At 38.7% G+C, this 17,492-nt stretch overlaps 1 long non-coding RNA gene across 1 annotated transcript; it reads left to right on the forward strand.

The window, feature by feature from the left end:
* The first annotated feature begins 1,953 nt into the window (after positions 1 to 1,953).
* On the forward strand, positions 1,954 to 17,236 carry LOC140519066 (uncharacterized). Its single transcript, XR_011972089.1, has 3 exons — positions 1,954 to 10,665; positions 11,438 to 11,844; positions 12,686 to 17,236. It is a non-coding gene; the product is annotated as an uncharacterized lncRNA (long non-coding RNA).
* The last annotated feature ends 256 nt before the right edge of the window (positions 17,237 to 17,492 follow it).

Genomic DNA, 17,492 nt, shown 5'->3' on the forward strand with positions numbered 1-17,492 from the left:
GTATTCTGTTTGTGTTTTATTCTCCTTCAATACTGTAAACTCACTGAGTATAAAGACCTTGTCATATCTAAGGCATGTTTTCCAGAGTGTCTAGAGCTGTGATCTATAAACAGCAAAAATTTAAATATTTGTTAAATGAATGAATAATTTAACCAAAAGTTCAATGTTCAAATCAAGGACTGTCACTTCCTATTCTATTCAGCTCTGCTCCCGCCCCATCTGGTGTTCAGGTGTGAAAGTCTTAGTTTAGAAAGCACATCAACATCTTGAATATGATAAGCAAGATACAGAAGCTTTGAAATCATGACAATGGAGAACTAGTTAAGGAAATCTAGAATATTTAGGTTAGAAAAGACTTGGAGTCTCAAGGGAAGAAGGTATTGCAAGTTAGAATTGCTGTTTTTTCATCTTTGAATAGCTGTCAAATGGAAAAAAATGATCAGACTCATCCTCCATGACTAAATGGCAGAACCAGGTTCAAGGGAAAGGAGTTAAAAAGAGGTAGATTTCAGATTAATGTTAAGAAGAACTTCCTAACAATTTGAACTGTCCACCAGTGGATATAACAACCTCGCCTATTATGTTTAGGAATATTTCCTCTTCCATGAGACATAATAAACTTCATGCTACTGAAAGCATTAATGCAAGGGCTGTCTGACCATCTGCCCATAGGATACAGCAAAAGGGATCTGTAAGCATGATAATGGACAAAATTAATACCTTCAGTCCCTTTAACTCAGCTCTTAGCATAATGCCTGAAACACAGTAAACACCTAATACATACATGTTGACAGACTCCTAAGGTTCTTTGATTCCTTCAGGTGGACAAAATATGAGGGTGTGCAGTGGATAAAGTTCTGGATCTGTCATTAGGCAACCAATTTCAAATTTGACCTCAGACACTTACTAGCTGTATGATCCTGATCAATTCACTTATACCCTATCTGCTTTTAATTTCCTCATCTGTAAAATGTGGATAATAATAAAATCTATTTCCCAGAATTGTTGTGGGAATAAAATGAGATAATATTTGTACAAACCTCAAAAAATTCTATTATTATGGTCAGAAGGGACTTACAATGTGTGAACAACAGTAAGGAGACCAATCTGCTGCACAACTTCCTTGTTGTCGGATACATAGGAACTCAAACTGAAAATCTACTCTTTTTTTTCTTCTTGCTGTTATCATCCTTTTATTTTGTTTTATTTTTCTGTTGCTTGGAAGGAGATATGAACTTGTACCACATTGTTTCTGCTCTTAGCCAGGAGGACAACAGAGTGCTCTTTGCCACCAAGCAAACACAGAGACAAAGTTGATCCCATCACAGAGAAATGTCTGAGATTTCACTCCACTGGACCATGGGTAGGGAGCTAGGTAACTTTGATTCAGACATGTGATAGGTTCTTCAGTGGCTATACCAGTGTCCCATTTTGAACCATGAACCAAATGATTGCTCAATAGACTGTAGCTTCCATTTATCACACTAAACCTACCCATAAACTTCCACATCATACTTTGACCTACAGTAATTTTCTATATATACGTAAACACACACATACACATACACACATATATGTATGTATGCATACATATATACATATTTGTACACATATACATTCATATATATATGCATATAATAACATGTATGTGTATATATGTATATACATATATCTGTACATATATACTCATTTTATCAATATTTCCCAATATTTGGTGAGCAATAAGATACTGATTATACATTTGAAGTTATGTTGATTCTTAAGTTTGTCAGGTGAGAAATTAATAGAACCTTATAGCTTATAGAATCCAAAACTTTCACTGTCATTAACAAACTGCATAAGATTAAGGAAGATTCTGTCTCAGTTTACTTATCCATAAAATGGGAATAGTTACTCTCATCTTCTAACCATATTATAAAGATGATCTTTATAGAGACATCATGAAGATTGAAGAGGATATTAGATATAGAAGTACTTTGATGAGTTAGAAGTGAAACACATATCTAAATCTATTAGTATTCATAAGATCATAGAATTTACAGCTAGAAGGCATTTTAGCAATAATCTACTTCAGTCTTCATTTTACAAGTTTTTTTTTTTTATCAAATATTCTTTCCACTAACCATACTGTCAATATTCTATTTGTCTCTCATCTGGATACACCACTGGGAAGATGGGCCACATGGAAGACTGAGAGTTAGTATGTATAGTGGTAAGAGTACTGGACCAGGAGTCAGAGGGGCTAGAGTTCAAACCTTAATTCAGACACTTACTAGCTGTGTGCTCCTGGATAAGTCAGTTCCTCTATTTGTGCCTCAGTTACCTCAGCTGTCAACTGAAGAGGTTGCATTTGATAGACTCTAAGGTCACTTTCAGCTATAAGTCTATGATATCTCTGCAGAAGGAGCTAGGTGGCACAGCAGATAAAGCCCAAGGCTTGGAATCAGAAAGATCTGAGTTCAAATCCAGCCTCAGACACTTCTAGCTAGACACTTCACTTAATCTCTGTCAACCTTGGTTTCTTCATCTGCAAAATGAGATTAACAGCACTTCCTTCCTGTGGTTGTTATGGGGATCAAATGAGATAATAATTGTAAAGGTTTAGTATAGTTTCTGGTATTTATTAAGCATATAGTAGGTGCTTAACTTAATAAAATTTTGTTGTCTTCTAGTCTTCCTTCCATCCCCCTGCCCATGATCTTGTAGGCAGTACATTTTTTTTTTTTTTTGGAACGCTGTCCAGTGAATGAGGATGAAGAAGAAAGAGCAAGGCCTAATTGACCACTCTAGGCCCTTCTGGTGACTTCCCATGGTCACCAAAAGCAGAATAATACAGAGGCCTTTTCCAGACCTGGAGTCAGGAACAACTAGGCTTTGGAGCTCTTTTGATAATGTGAACTATGAGAATTATGTAGATTTGACTTATATAGAATCCTAGTCTTAGTGCACTCATTTGTTAAGAAAATAGAAGTGAATGGTTTAATAATACTTTTACTATCTGTTTTAATTGTTAGGAAACAAGCACTTTATGAAACTTAAGGTAGCACAGAAAAAAGATGAGTGAGTAAATGGAAACAGTTTAGGAGTTTACTGACCAAAATTTGAGACTTGCTAGCTATATGGATTATCCTGGATGGTCCTTTGACCCTCAACTGAATCATGTATGAAATTGAGATCATAATCTATGCCCGCTTAGTTGGAATTTGCAGTTTGTCTTTTGCCCCCTTCCCCCGCCTTTTTTTTTGCCCTATTTTCCTTAAGACCCCACTCATGCTCCTAAAGACTTGTTTCCTTAGCCTTTCTCAGCTAACTTCCTGGCCCTGTCTTGCTGTCCCCCTAGCTTCTTCCATCCCTATCTCCTCTCATAGATTTCACTGGCTTTTGTCGTTTTTGTTGTTCAGTTATATTTTCAGTCTTGTCTGATTCTTCGTGAACCCACGTGGGGTTTTCTTGGTGAAGATATACTAGAATATACTAGATATGGTAGAATATACTAGATGGTTTGTCATTTCTTTCTCTGGCTCATTTTATAGGTGAGGAAACTGAGGCAAATGGTTGTTACCAAACAGCTAGTAAGTATCTGAGGCTAAATTTGAACGCAGGTCTCTTCACTCCAGGTCCAGCACTCTATTCCTTGTGTCACCTGTTACATTTTCCACATTATAACCCAGGTGTCCTTGCTTCTTAATGATGACTCAGTCCTCCCTCCTTCTCCACCCCCAACACACTATGTGAAGCACAGGTAGATATTAGTTTTTATTTCTAAAGGGATTAATATCTGTGTACTAGAGCTCAATAGTCCTGAAATAAGCTTTCCTATAACCTATAACCTAGAGAGCTGAGTATATGATTGAGAAAGGTAGTCTGGTTTGCAATGGAAAGAATACTAGACTGGAATTAGGACACCTGGATTCTGGTCTCAACTCTTTCAACTCAACTAACATAATAGCATTTCAGAGTTGGAAGGGACCTCATCAAGTCTCTCTCATACTAGAATCAGAATTTTCTTTATTATACTCCTGAAAAATAGTCAAGTTGATTTCAGAAAAAAACATAGGAAGACTTTAATGAGTCAGATTCAAAATGCAGTGACTAGAACCAGAATACTGTACACAGTATCAACTATACTATAATACTGATTAATTATAAGAATTAGGTACCCTGACCAAGACAATGATCTAAGACAATTCCAAAGGATCCCTGATGAAAAATGCTATTCAAAGAAAGAACTGATGACCCCTGAGTGTAGATATTTTTTTCACTTTCTTTATATTTCTTTTCTTTTTCCAATATGGTTAATAATAGAAATAGATTTTGCCTGGCTTCACATGCATAATTGATAATTATATTGCTTGACTTCTCAGTGGAAGTGGGAGAAGCAAGAGAGAGGAACAGAATTTGGAACTCAAAATTTAAAAAAAAATGAATGTTAATTTTTTAATTGTCACTTGGTATCCAGTTGGAGCCATCCAATGAGAGCAAACTAACAACCTCCCCCCAAAAGCCTACTTTTCTACTTTTCAACAATATTAATTATTAAGAATTATTAATGAAGAGTTGAGTTAAAATATGCCCCTCTGTAACTTTCATTCATGACTCCCAGATAACTTTTCTGGGGTCAAATAAAACAGATTTAAATTCTCCTTCTCAAGTTTTCAAATTTCAGATGACAGGAATCATATTCCTGGTAAGCCTTCTCTTCTCTAGGGTAAACTAAACATAGGATTATAGAAACAGAACTGGAATGGATCTGTGTTCAACCCCATCATTTTTTAATTTTAATTTTTATTTTTTTACAGATGACTAGATGAATGAAAGAAAAAGCATTTATTAAGCACTTACTATGAGTAAAATACTTTGTGAAGCACTGTTTCTCAAATGAGGAAATTAAGGCCCAGAAAGTGATTTGTCCCAAGTCAATTAGGAAGTAAGTGAAAAGGTGAGATCCTCAGTTCCTACAACCAACTTCCTAATCCATGACATCAAATCTCCTTTATAATCGAATTGCCCTTACATGGACAAATTTCACCTTATTACTATGTACCTAGAAGCAAGTTCCTTCATGTTTCTGAGCTGCCATTTCCTCATCTATAAAGTAGAGATGACGATATGTCTGCTACCTACTTCTAAGGGCCGTTCTGAGGATCAAATGAGATACTGGGTATGAAATTGTTCTGTAACTTGTAAACATACACACCTGAAGGATTATTATTAATTCCCCTGACCCAGAAGTATTTCTTTTCTTCATTAGTTTCATGAAGGACCATCTTCATTGCTTTCCCCAAGGTAGCTCATGCTATGTCATAAAAAAAAAGGAAAATTCTAAGAGTCATAAGCCTTGCTTTTATAAGAGCTTGAAGCATTTTATTTAAAGAAACAAAACAGAAATGAGATCCTTCATTTTACCCATCTAGCAGATTTGTTCAGTAACTTCAAACACAAATCTTTGAAGTGGAGGAACTTAAAAAGAACCAAGAATTCAGTTCAGCATCTCAGTCCCTTGGGTTCTTCTCCCTAGCTTCAAAAGTCATTCTGAGGTATAATCATGACAGCCCATGATCTTAGCATCCATCCCAATTGACAATACCCACTGTATTTGCTAGAAGGCTCTAAGTTTTTTTGAGATTCTAGTGAATGAGTTTGCATACCCTCTAAGTAAGCACTGATGGGCACTGTTGTTGTCCAATTGTGTCTGACTCTTCATGAACCCATTTGGAGTTTTCTTGGTTAAAACACTGGAGTGGTTTGCCATTTCCTTCTCCATCTCATTTTGCAGAGAAGGAAACTGAGGCAAGCAGGCTCAAGTGACTTGCCTAGGGTGACACAGCTAGTAAGGCCAAATTTGAACTCAGGAAGATGAGTCTTCCTGACTCCAGGCTTGGCACTCTACCCATTGTGTCACCTAGCTGCCTTGATAGGCAATTCATACCCAAAGCCTGAATGAAGCATTATGCTACTTTGTGTATCCTTCCTCTAATTCTTCCAAAACTCTTAAGAAGCAAAGGAGGTTGGGGGAACTCTGTAGGGAATGAGCTATTTACTGAGCCTTATTGTGTGGTTGGTTTGCACAAGCAAATTACATCCGAGTGGTCTTTTCAAGCCACTAGTCGCTTTCAAAAATGGAACTTTGAAAGTATGGTACCCCCTGACATTACACTAGAGAATGAGAGTTGGTTCCTTTGAGAAAACAGTTTGAAATGACTGTGTGTATGTGTGTTTCTGTAGCAAGGCTTTTAAAGAGAGAACAAAGGGATAGGGACCACTTTGTCTGCCGTGTATGTGTATGGGATTTGATTCTCCTATTTACTAAGGAAATGTCCAGACTCCTGGAGCTGGGGCTGTCTGTAGAGATGAATGGGCCTTTTTGAAGCTGGAACATTGAAAGGTTTTTGTTGTTCTTGTTTTTATTTTATTTTAACCCAAGTTTAGACTGCTCTGGTTAGTTCTTCAGTTAAAGGCAACAAAGGACAGATTTAAACCCAACCTGGTAGACACGATGCACTTTGCTTCTATAAATTAAGATTTCTTACCATTTATCATCAGGGCAAATGAAAGGTTCATCACTTAGATGGCTTGGATTTTGTCTCTGATCCCTCCTTTGGCTCCTTGTGGCACATGGTCGAAATGTCTCACCTTTCTTTGACAGGTACCCAGCAATATTATTCTGGGTCAAATCAAAATGTCCCTTTCTTTCTTGCATCTTGCTTGTGCATCAACTCCTACACATTTCACCAACTTGCAGGCACTGGATTTTTTCTAAAGTGACTGACTTCAAATTACACCAACTTTTTTTTTAAAACCTGACCCTTTTATAACATCTACTATCTCATTAGTATTTGTTCCCTGGAATTCTGAAACCATGAAATAGTATAGAGGGAACCTTAGTGCACAGAAAGTTGGATCATTCAAGACCTCAGAATGTAAGAAGCTAAAATGGAGAATGTAAGAGTTAGAAGAGACATTAGGACACAAAGTATAAGAACACAGAATGTCACAGATAGAAGATCGAGAGCAAGGGTGGAGGATTCTGAAACCTCAAGGCCACAAGGAACCCTCTGAGATCTCAAGTGATATCTTCTGCCTGTTGCATCCAAACTTCATAGAACAAATGCTCTTAATAAAAGGATTTGTTCTGTAATATTTGCGCTTAGTCAAAAGTTCACACTTGATGTCCTAGGGGGCCATAGGTGGCCTTGAGGCCACAGGTTCCCCATTCCTGACCTAGAACATAGACTACTAGAGATAGAAAAGGCCTTAGAAAATAGAATATTAGAATATCAAATATAGAATGTTAAAGATAGAAGGGACATTAACCTTATCTGCTCCAATGACAGTATTTTTAGATGGGGAAACTGAGGCTGAAAGAATTGCAGTGACATCTATAGTCACATGGCTACTAAATCACAGTGAAAAAGACAAATCTAGGTCACTGTCCAATAAATCACGCTTCCTGTCAGGGAATAAATACTCTGGTAAACAGATATGTACTAACATGTGTTAGTGCTTCTTTAATATACTCCTTTTAGGTGTCACATTTAGATTTTAACACTAGCCTTTAGTGCCTTAACCCAAAGGAGTAACTTTAATGGAGGGGAAATTTCAGGACCAGGGGCAGGTTAACCAGGAAGGGAGCAGGGTTTTTTGCTTATTTTGCTTTGTCTTTTGTGCTCAGTAGGTTTGTCAACATGTAGGCAGTCATTTATTCTGTTCATATGATAGACTGACCCTGATTAAATTGATTCTGTGCACCTTGAGAGAAATAATGTATTGTCCATAAAATGTTCATGAGGATACCAAGTTCCAAATGATACTGCTTAAGAAATTGTCTCACTCCCAGTACATCTCACTTGCTATTACATACAGGTAGTCCTTCACAAAGTTTATAGAGCTAAGTCTAGCCAGATGGATTATGGGTCCACTCCTTTTGAGTTCCACCTACACAACATTCCCTTAACAGTCTCCGGTCACAGCCAGTATGGTGGGAATCATATCCTGAGCCCCTACCCAAGGCAGGCTTGGCTAGCCTTTTCCTTAAAAAGATATTCAAATTGTTCTTCATTCTTAGTTGCCTAAAGAGAATAAAGACAGACTGTGAAGACAGTTTCAGTGATTACCTAAGTATAAAATAAGGCTGAACATGAGAAGGTCTAGCTGCTTTCTCAGGCTAGCAGCCCATTGTGGGCAACCCAGAAGGAGGCAAGTTGAGCTCAATTGAATCAAAGATGGATCCTCTCCGACTCCATCTGTTATGAAATCCATTCCTCTGCTATGGTTAAATGATCTATCTTGTTAACTGTTAAAGGTTACGTGTCTCATTTTGTTCAATTTTTAATTACCTTTCTCAAAAAGTCAAGGAAGCTGAAAGGCCCTAAATAGTGGCCATGGTCAAGTTGGCTAAACATAAGGAGCTGTCATTCTACAGGGAGAACTGGTTCTACACAGGGGCTGCCAACATGGCCTTTCACCTGCATCTCTGAGGTAATGCACATGTGAGATCCATGACCAAGTTCTGTTGTGCCAGAGCAATAGGGTCATATCCCATCACTTCCGCAGAGGCTGAAGAGCATGGCCCAAACAGCTCTGCAGGCCCTAGAGGGCCTTAAGATGGCAAAGAAGGGCCAGGATGTGGGCCAGAAGCTGACACCTCAGCGAACTTGTCAGGACTAGACTCTTAAAAACAGACATATACAGATTAGTGGTAGGGTTCTTAACGTTTTTGTGTCATGGACTTCTTTGGCAGGCTGGAGAAGCTTAGAGACACTTTCTCAGAAAAAATGTGTTTTTAAATGCATAAAATAAAATATATAAGGCTACAAATAAAGGTTAGTGAAAATAAAGATGTCTCTTTTCTTCCCTATTCAAGTACACAGACCTCTTGAAATCTATCCAGGGCTTTGTATACACCAGATTAAGAACACCTGGACTCTTGGGAATCTGACTGAGGACAGACATACTCTGGGGAAATAGATGATAATTATTTTCTTCACCTAAATCAGTGCTTGTAATGATGAACACATATTTACTTAAAGAACACATATTTACTTAAAAAGCAGGCTTTGTCCAATCCCCAGATACTGGATGGGGACAGACCTTTGGGATGCCAGCTCCAAACAACTTTTCCACAAAGGTCTGCCAGTTTCTGAACCAGCTCCTTCAGTTCTTCACAAGCGTTGCCTTTTGATAAAGCCTTAGCAAAGCTAAGATAACATAACTGGTCAAAGGATAATCATGGGAGAACCTCTCAAGCTCAGTTTTATAGAGATGACCTCACTGCTTCTAGATAGGCAGTAGCTGCTATATAGGCCTAGGGAGTAATTGGTAACTATCCACAGCTGCATCCCAAAGCCTCTGCACTCTAGGCAGTGGGCAGCTGGCATAAGACGCATCCCATATTATCCACAGTTCCAGTCAATTCTTCTTAATTGTCCATTCGATCCAATTCCCACATGACTAACTAAGCACCACACAGAGGGAAGGAAGGACTTCCAACTCCCCTATCCTCCTTCTCATAACACTCCAATAATATTACTAATTGCCAACATTTATATAGTGCTGTAAAGTTTGCAAAACACTTGGCAAATATTAACTCAATCTTTCTCTCACAACAACCATGGGAGGTAGGTGCTATTGTTACCCCCATTCTACAGTTGAAGGAGACAGAGATTAATTGACTTGTTCAGGGGAAGGCAGCTAGAGTATGAGGCTGGATTTGAATTCAGGTCTTCCTGATGCTGTGTCTAACACACTATCCACTGCATCACCTAGCTGCCTATCAGGATGAACCTGCAGCATTCCCCCAGACTCACAAGATGCAAAGGAACTATGAGAAATTCTGTGTGAAGTGGAAAGAATATTGGATTTTGTGTCTCATGGCCTGGATTTAATTCCTGGCTCTGTACTTTCTGTTGTTGAATCATTTTTCAGTAATATCTGATTCTTCATGACCCCATTTGGGGTTTTCCTGGCAAAGATAATAGAGTGGTTTGTCATTTCCTTCTCCAGTTCATTTTACAGATGAAGCTTTTGAGGCAAACAGGCTTAAGTGACTTGCCCAGGGTCACACAACTAGGAAGTGTCTGAGGCCATATTTGAACTCAGGAAGAAGCTGCTACATACATAGAGTCACTTTTCTCCGAGTCTCAGTTTTCTCATCTATAAAATGAGGAGCTTGTACTAAAGATCTCTAAGGCCTTTTCCAGCTCCAAACCTACCAAGTGAAACACATAGAAAATTGTCTAACACTCACTTTGCTCCGCCTTCTCAGCTTTGAACTACATTAATTCTCTTTTCCACACTTTGAGCTCTGAAACCTTATCTGGATTTGACAGGCAGCCCCTGGCTAGATGCCAGCTCAGTGCACCATGTTTTAGTTGGTGCCAATTGTCATCGCTGGTCACATTACCCACTGACAAGAGTATTTTTATTAACAGGAAGAAACTCTTAATGATAGGGACATGGGCTCCCAGCTTTCCAAGAAGCTCTAACTCCTATGACCCAGCAGGCAGCAGAAGGGTAACATGAGTTTGCATGCCTTACAGACAGAACTTTAATTGAGGCATTACAATCATGCCTGTCTGATTGCCTGGGACCCACCATTCTCACATTATTTGCGACCCGTTCCTGATGATTATGAAGGCTGGAACAAAGCCTGCAGTCAAGGCACCAGTAAGCATCTTTGATGAGCTTTTACTCCCCACCCCTAGCCCTTTTCCTTCTAATTGAAAGCTCTGTGTATATTTGTCTGTTGAATATAATTGAAGTTGCCATAGCCTTTGTCTTCAGAGTCATCTCCTTACCCTTTAACAGAGACTTGCCAAAAACTCAGCTTTCAGGTTCATCTTCAAGATCTTTTCTTGTTCCTATGCATCCCCCCTTTCTCTATCCTCAGTTGTCTCAATAACTTACCATACCTTAGCTCTTGAATAAAGGAAAACTCCCAAGGTTATGCTTTTACCTATAACTCTTATTCTCCCTCATCAGTAGAACTAGATCCCCATATGTAATGCAAAATTGGGAGGGGGCTTTAGAATAGAGAATGTGAGAGAACACAGAACATCAAAAGAAGTGTAAGGGATCTTGGTCTATAGGACATCAGAATATAGAATTATAGAGCTATGAGGGAATTAATATTTGTAAGCTCCTTGAGAGTAGGGACTAGGTCTTTAAAAAAAAAAAGAAATCTTTGTGTAAGAAAAGTAATTTGGATGGGAAGAGGAGGAGGAATCCTGCAATCAACATGATGAAATTACAAGTGTGTACTTTATTGCAATCATTGAAGAAAACTACTGATAGACTTTTTATTGAACTTTGCAATTATGGTCACCTCATAATTGTTCACTTTAAGCTTAGGAGGTTGAACTTCTCTCAAAAGAGCTACCCACTCTGCAGTCCATAAAAGTGAGTCGAGAACTGTGCTCTTTCTTTCTTTTTTTCTTAGAACTATTGATGTATCTGGGATTTCCAGTTTAGAAAGCACTCAAGATAAAAAAGTAGGAGGCAAGTAAGGATTTCCCACCTCCTCTCCGGGAGTAGAAAATGGCAACTTGCAGGAGAAACCCATGGAAAACAGTCCAGGTAAGCCTGGGAGGGGAGGTCCTGGATGGCTAGTTACTGATTTGCCACCTTCTGACTTTCTTTCCCTTTGGTAGGCAAGAGTAGCATTCACGAGAATGGACATTTCCAAGTTTGGGTATCTTGAGTCTGGGAGTCGCCAAGATAAAGAATTGTTCGTTGGCCTTCCAGAGGGAGAAGGCACTCTTTTTTACAGAAGGGAAAGAAAACTCTTCCACTGAGCCACAGCTAAAGAAGAAGTGTTCTCCCTTTCCTTCTCCTCTCCAAAGAGAGGTAAATTTCTAGTTAACTTGGGGTTTACTGCCTAGATTCCTTCCTTCCTTCCTTCCTTCCTTCCTTCCTTCCTTCCTTCCTTCCTTCCTTCCTTCCTTCCTTCCTTCCTTCCTTCCTTCCTTCCTTCCTTCCTTCCTTCCTTCCTTCCTTCCTTCCTTCCTTCACTTCACTCTGAAGCTCATACATTCAATAACAATGGGTCCCTAGCCAAACTGCACTTTATGGATGTATTTTGAACCCTCTTGGCTTTGAGCGAATTTAGAGTGAAAGTCAATGGTAACTGTTTCTTTTTGCAACAGTAACCCTGAGGGTCTTACCCTCCCAGCTTGATTTTGTTTTTCTTTTTGTTTTCTTTTTAATTAAAGGGGATAACTCTTAACTCACTTCTTAAATAGGCAAAGTCTATTCCCTGAATGAGCATTATCTCACTTTAAGTGAGTACCTGAAAAGACCTTAACCTAAAAGGACAAGGGTCTCCCATTGCATCCTGAGCCATCTCCAGTCATGCTGATGAATATCTGGTCACTGGATCCAGATGGCTCAGGAGGAGAAAGTGAGGCTGGTGACCTTGCACAGCCCTCCCTCCCTCAAATCAAAGTCAACTGCAAGTCATCTCATCATTTCCCTGATGTCATGATCCTCTTTGAAAATGAAGGACAAACATAACAATAATCAGTTCAAGAAGATTCTCTATGAATGAAGAACTAAAGATATGTTATGAGAGACCAGGAAATCTAGGTCTTACAAGCTATCATGATATTTTTATTATTTGCATTGATAGTACAGGTCTAAGGGGAAAGAAAAATATTCAACAGTCTTATATAGTGTATATATTTCCTAGGGCATCCAGGTGGTACAGTGGATCGAGCACTGGACTTGGAATCAGGAAGACCCATCTTCCTGAGTTCAAATCTGACCTCAAACACTTACTAACTATATGAACCTAGGCAAGTCACTTAACCCTGTCTACCTCAGTTCCCCATCTGTAAAATGAACTGGAGAAGAAAATGGCAAACTGCTTCAGTATCTCTTCCAAAAAAAAAACAAAACAAAACAACAAAAACAGATCATGAAGAGCTGGATGCAACTGAATAACAACAAGCATCTTCTAGGGAAAATATGAGTGTAAATATGCTATATGAATATTTTATGTTTGTGTAATAGTTTAGAAGAAGTTGTCAGTTCTCTGCATCTTAAGTCTTCTCTGTGGTAAGTAAAATAAAGGCTTCATCATACCCAATATTCATGCTATGTGATGAATACCTGTGTAGGAGTATGGATACTGCTACCCACCTTTGGGTAAATCTAAACTTAAGCCACACTTAAATCTTATTCAAAATTTTCCTGAAATTTTACTCATTAGTAGGGACAAAAAGCCAAGCATAGATATGTACCAATTTGCTAGGACCCTAGCATTAACCCTTTTCCAATGTGATTACAGAAACTTGGGGTGTAGAGGTACGTATCAGGTCATTGGTGATATTTGTATCGCCAGCACATAGTGTATGCCACAGCTGTTGCTCTAGAAATTTTTGCTGAATTAAAATTCAACATGGGATTTTAGAATGGTAGAACTAGAAAGGACCTGGGAGACCATCTAACTCAACCCCTTCATTTAACAGATGAGTTAACTAAACAGAAACAGTTGTCATTTAATCTGAGAAGCCCATCTTGAAATATCTATCCCAAATCACCTGCCATAATGCCTGACATTTCCATTATCAGAGTTGCACATTTGAGTAAAGACATTAAAGGTTCCTATCAAAATATAAATCTGCTTCTTGAGAGGGGTGACATCAACTAACAAGATAGCAAGAATTGTTTTATTGATTGATGTAACAGAAAGATCATCGGACTATGGGTCAGATGACCCAATTTCTAGTTTTCAATCTTTTTGCAGGTCACTAGCAAAGATTTCCTAGCTTTGGACTTCAGTTTTCTCATTTTATTATTCTTTTCTTTCTCTAATTTTATTTTTTTTCTAAATTACATGTAAAAATTAGTAGTTTATTTTAGATTTTGAGTTCCAAGTTCTCTCCCTCCCTCCCTCCTTTTATCTCTCCTTGAGTCTATTTTCTGATTTGTAAAATGAAAAGAATCTGCTAGCAAATTTCTAAAGTCCTTTTGAAATCTGTCTTTAGTGTTGTTGTTTTTTGTCCTTCCTTCTCAAAAAGGATCATGACATCAGGAAGATGAAGTTTAAGTGAGGAAGACTTAAGTGAGGGAGGACTATGCAAGATCAGCAACCTTTTTCCTCTGGAGCTATCTGGGTCCAGTAGACAGATATAGATCAGGATGAGGGAAGATGACTCTAATTTGATCTCTATTAACAGCTATAAAAACATCACGTTTGATTTGGAAATAATGACAAGTTTGTTATTTCTTCTGTGTGTTTAGATGGTCAAAATTCATCTAGATGACTCTGGCCTTTACTAAAAACTGTAAACTTTCTGAAGGTCAAGAGAGTCTCCTGTTTGCTTTGTATCTCCCACAATGAGTATCACAGAGCTGAATTTATACAAGGTTAGCATTTAACTCATTGAAAGATTGTTCTCTGACACGAACAATTAGAATTCCCTGATAGCAATGAGTCTTTCCTGAGAAATTATAACTTGGGAAGCAGTACATAGTACGTAGAAATTCTGGGGTTTTTTTGTTGTTATTGTTGTTTGTTTGTTTTCCAATATAAAGGCAGCTCTGGACTTGGAATCAGGAAGACATGAGTTTGAATCTGGCCTCAGAGATCTACTAGCTGTGTGACCCTGGGCAAGTCACTTAACTTCTGTTTGCTTCAGTTTCCTCATCAGTAAAATGGGAATAATAATATTGCTGAATTACCAGGGCTGCTGTGGAGCTCAAGTGGGGTAATAATTGCGAAGCACATAGTAAGCACAGTGTAAGTAGCAGTTATCATTAGCATTAATATTGAATCAAGGAAAAGGCAACTTAAGAGCTATTCTCTCTGGTGTGACATCCAGCATACATACCCCACCTCAGTAGGCACTGGAGGAATAGTGAGGGTTGGCCCATCCAGCTGCCTGGTATAGTCATAGCAGGTTATTTCTTTGGAGGGAGTGAGCTTATTCACTTTCTACCATTTCCCATTCTATAGGAGATAACAGAGAATATTGACTACAGTGTGTTTGGGTAAATAAGTAACTTCAGTGGCACAACAGATAAAGGGACAGACCTGTGAAATCCAACTTCAGATATTACTAGCTATGTCATCCTGGACAAACCATTTAATTTCTCTTAGCCTCAGTTTCATTATCTCTAAAATGGGGATAATCATAGTATCTATCTCTCAGGGTTGCTGTGAGGACTAAGGGAATAAACATTGCAAAGTACACAGGCAAACCAAACACTAAAAGCATTGTATAAATGCTAACTGTAATTATTATTAATAATAACAATCCCCAAAGCAGGGCAATCACTAATCTGTATGCTCTTTTAGCTGTTTCTAGCCTGAGGAAGACCAGGAAATGGAGCCAACAGGTTCTATTCTCCCCCTGTTGCTGCCCCCGTTCTCTTATCTTCACTTGTTCCTGACAGATTAGTGTGTGTTTCAGGAAGATAAATGCTTTCTCAGATATTCTGACAGAGATGTTCCTTCCCACGAGAAGAACTTACAATCCCTTTCCAAGATCCAACATGACAAGGGGGTCCAGAGGAGGTACCCTTCCACTTAGTGTCCAAGGTCAGGGCTAAGGGAGATGGAGCTGAATGTGGCTAAGGGAATCCTGTCAAGACTGAAAAAGAGTATCTTCTGACCTTCGTATTGGATCAACATCTGAGTAAGAGCAGAAGTTATCATCTAAAGCCAACTCCCTTATCTTTCCCTTTAACTCTCCTTCAAAATGAGAAAAGCAGAGCTGACTGCCAAAAACGAGGGAAATTCTGCTTTCCCTATAGACTACCAAAAATATTGGCCCTGCCACAGAGACTGCTGGTCCTGTGAAAGAGTCCAACTTATTACAGTGAGCTTAGAGGGGCAGCTAAGACCCTGGAGAGCAAAATTAGTATTCAGAAATATCTACCTTTGGAGGTTAGAGCAATGGTCTAACCAAAACCATTTAGATACAATCCAAAAGTAAAAAATAGAAAATCCTATAAGTGGGTCAACTCTACAGTGAGGACAATCTGATCAGATAATGATTCATGAGGAACCATGGGAGGAAAAATATAAATATCTGGGGGCTTTAGTGGATTATAGGCTCAGTATGAATCAACAAAGTACATGACAGATCAATTAGATAACAATCTTAGTCTAGATTAAGCAGTGATTGGCTAACTATAAGACATGCTATAGAGGGTATATTTACTCACATATGGATTAGATGAAATCACCTCTGAGGCTGTTCCAGCTTTGAAATGACATAATTTTGTTATTCATGGGTTAGTGGAGATCTGAGACCTAATAGAAGTAGGGTAGGTTACTTTCCTCACTTCACAATTTCACCATGGGTCAGTTCCATTGGGGATCAGTGTTTATTAGAATATCTCTTTTGGATTCTGTTTAAGTCCAGAGAAGCTAGACTTCGAATCAGCCAGAACTGCGAACTGGGCAGACCTTAGCTGATTTGCAGGCTCCTGGCAAACATCACATGTAACCCTAGTCGTGTTTAGTCTCTGATTTGCTTTGAGTGCATCATTGATTCCCCCAGGGACTGTGCCTGGTTGAACCTCCAATGACTTCATTTGCTGAGATGGAAACTTTAATTCAGCTCAGTGAAGAAAATGCAATTTGGTGCATTTCATCAATTTATTGCCACCTTAATTTACTATAGTTCTATACAGTGGCTGAGCGATAAAGATGTTGAAAACAAGCTATAACACGTTTAAGATTATAGAAGCTGCTTTCCCCTCCTTGCTGAGTGACTTCGGCAAATGCCCTTATATTCTCCTGTCCTCAAATTCTTTCCTAGTCTGTGTTTCTTTTGATCCTTAACCTGATACAACCTCATATTTATAGACTCTTAGAGCTAGCAGGTCGTTGGAGATCATTTAGTCCCATGGTTATAAAACTATTTTTGCTTATAGTTCAGTATTATTCTTGGCTGAACACTGAATGTTTAAATTGATAACACTACAGTAGTTGGGAGACATGCACTGGCATGATTGCAAGTGTGAGTTACATATAATTCAGGGCACACTGAGGGGAACTTGGGGCACATAAGAGCTAATCTGACCCCATTATTTTAGAAATTTTAGAAATGAAAAAAATGAGGCATGGAGAAGGAGAGTGAACTGCCACAGGTAAGTAGCAGCTGGGGCTCAAACTTGGAGCTTCTTATTCCAAGTACCTTCTCTGATGAGGTCAGGGAGACATGGAAGGTAATACGGGAAATTGTAAAAAAAAAAAAAAAAAAGGCCAAACTCCCATTTATTTATTTATTTTCCCTACAGAGCTTTTTCATTCTTTCTCTCCTCCCCTCCCCTCCCCAACCCCCCTGCCCACCCAACCCCCCCCCTCCCCCGGCCCAGCTCTGGTTGGACAAACCTCACAGCATTTCTGAATTTATTTTACCTTTCACCTGATTGCCTGAGTTGACTTTTCGTTTTCTTAGAAGTGTGATGAAGCTTACTTGAGCCCCCTCTCTACAAATGCCATTAGAGAAACTAATGTTAATGTTAATGTTAGAGAAAAA

Source organism: Notamacropus eugenii, chromosome 1, assembly GCF_028372415.1.
Source record: "Notamacropus eugenii isolate mMacEug1 chromosome 1, mMacEug1.pri_v2, whole genome shotgun sequence".
Lineage (NCBI taxonomy): Eukaryota > Metazoa > Chordata > Mammalia > Diprotodontia > Macropodidae > Notamacropus > Notamacropus eugenii.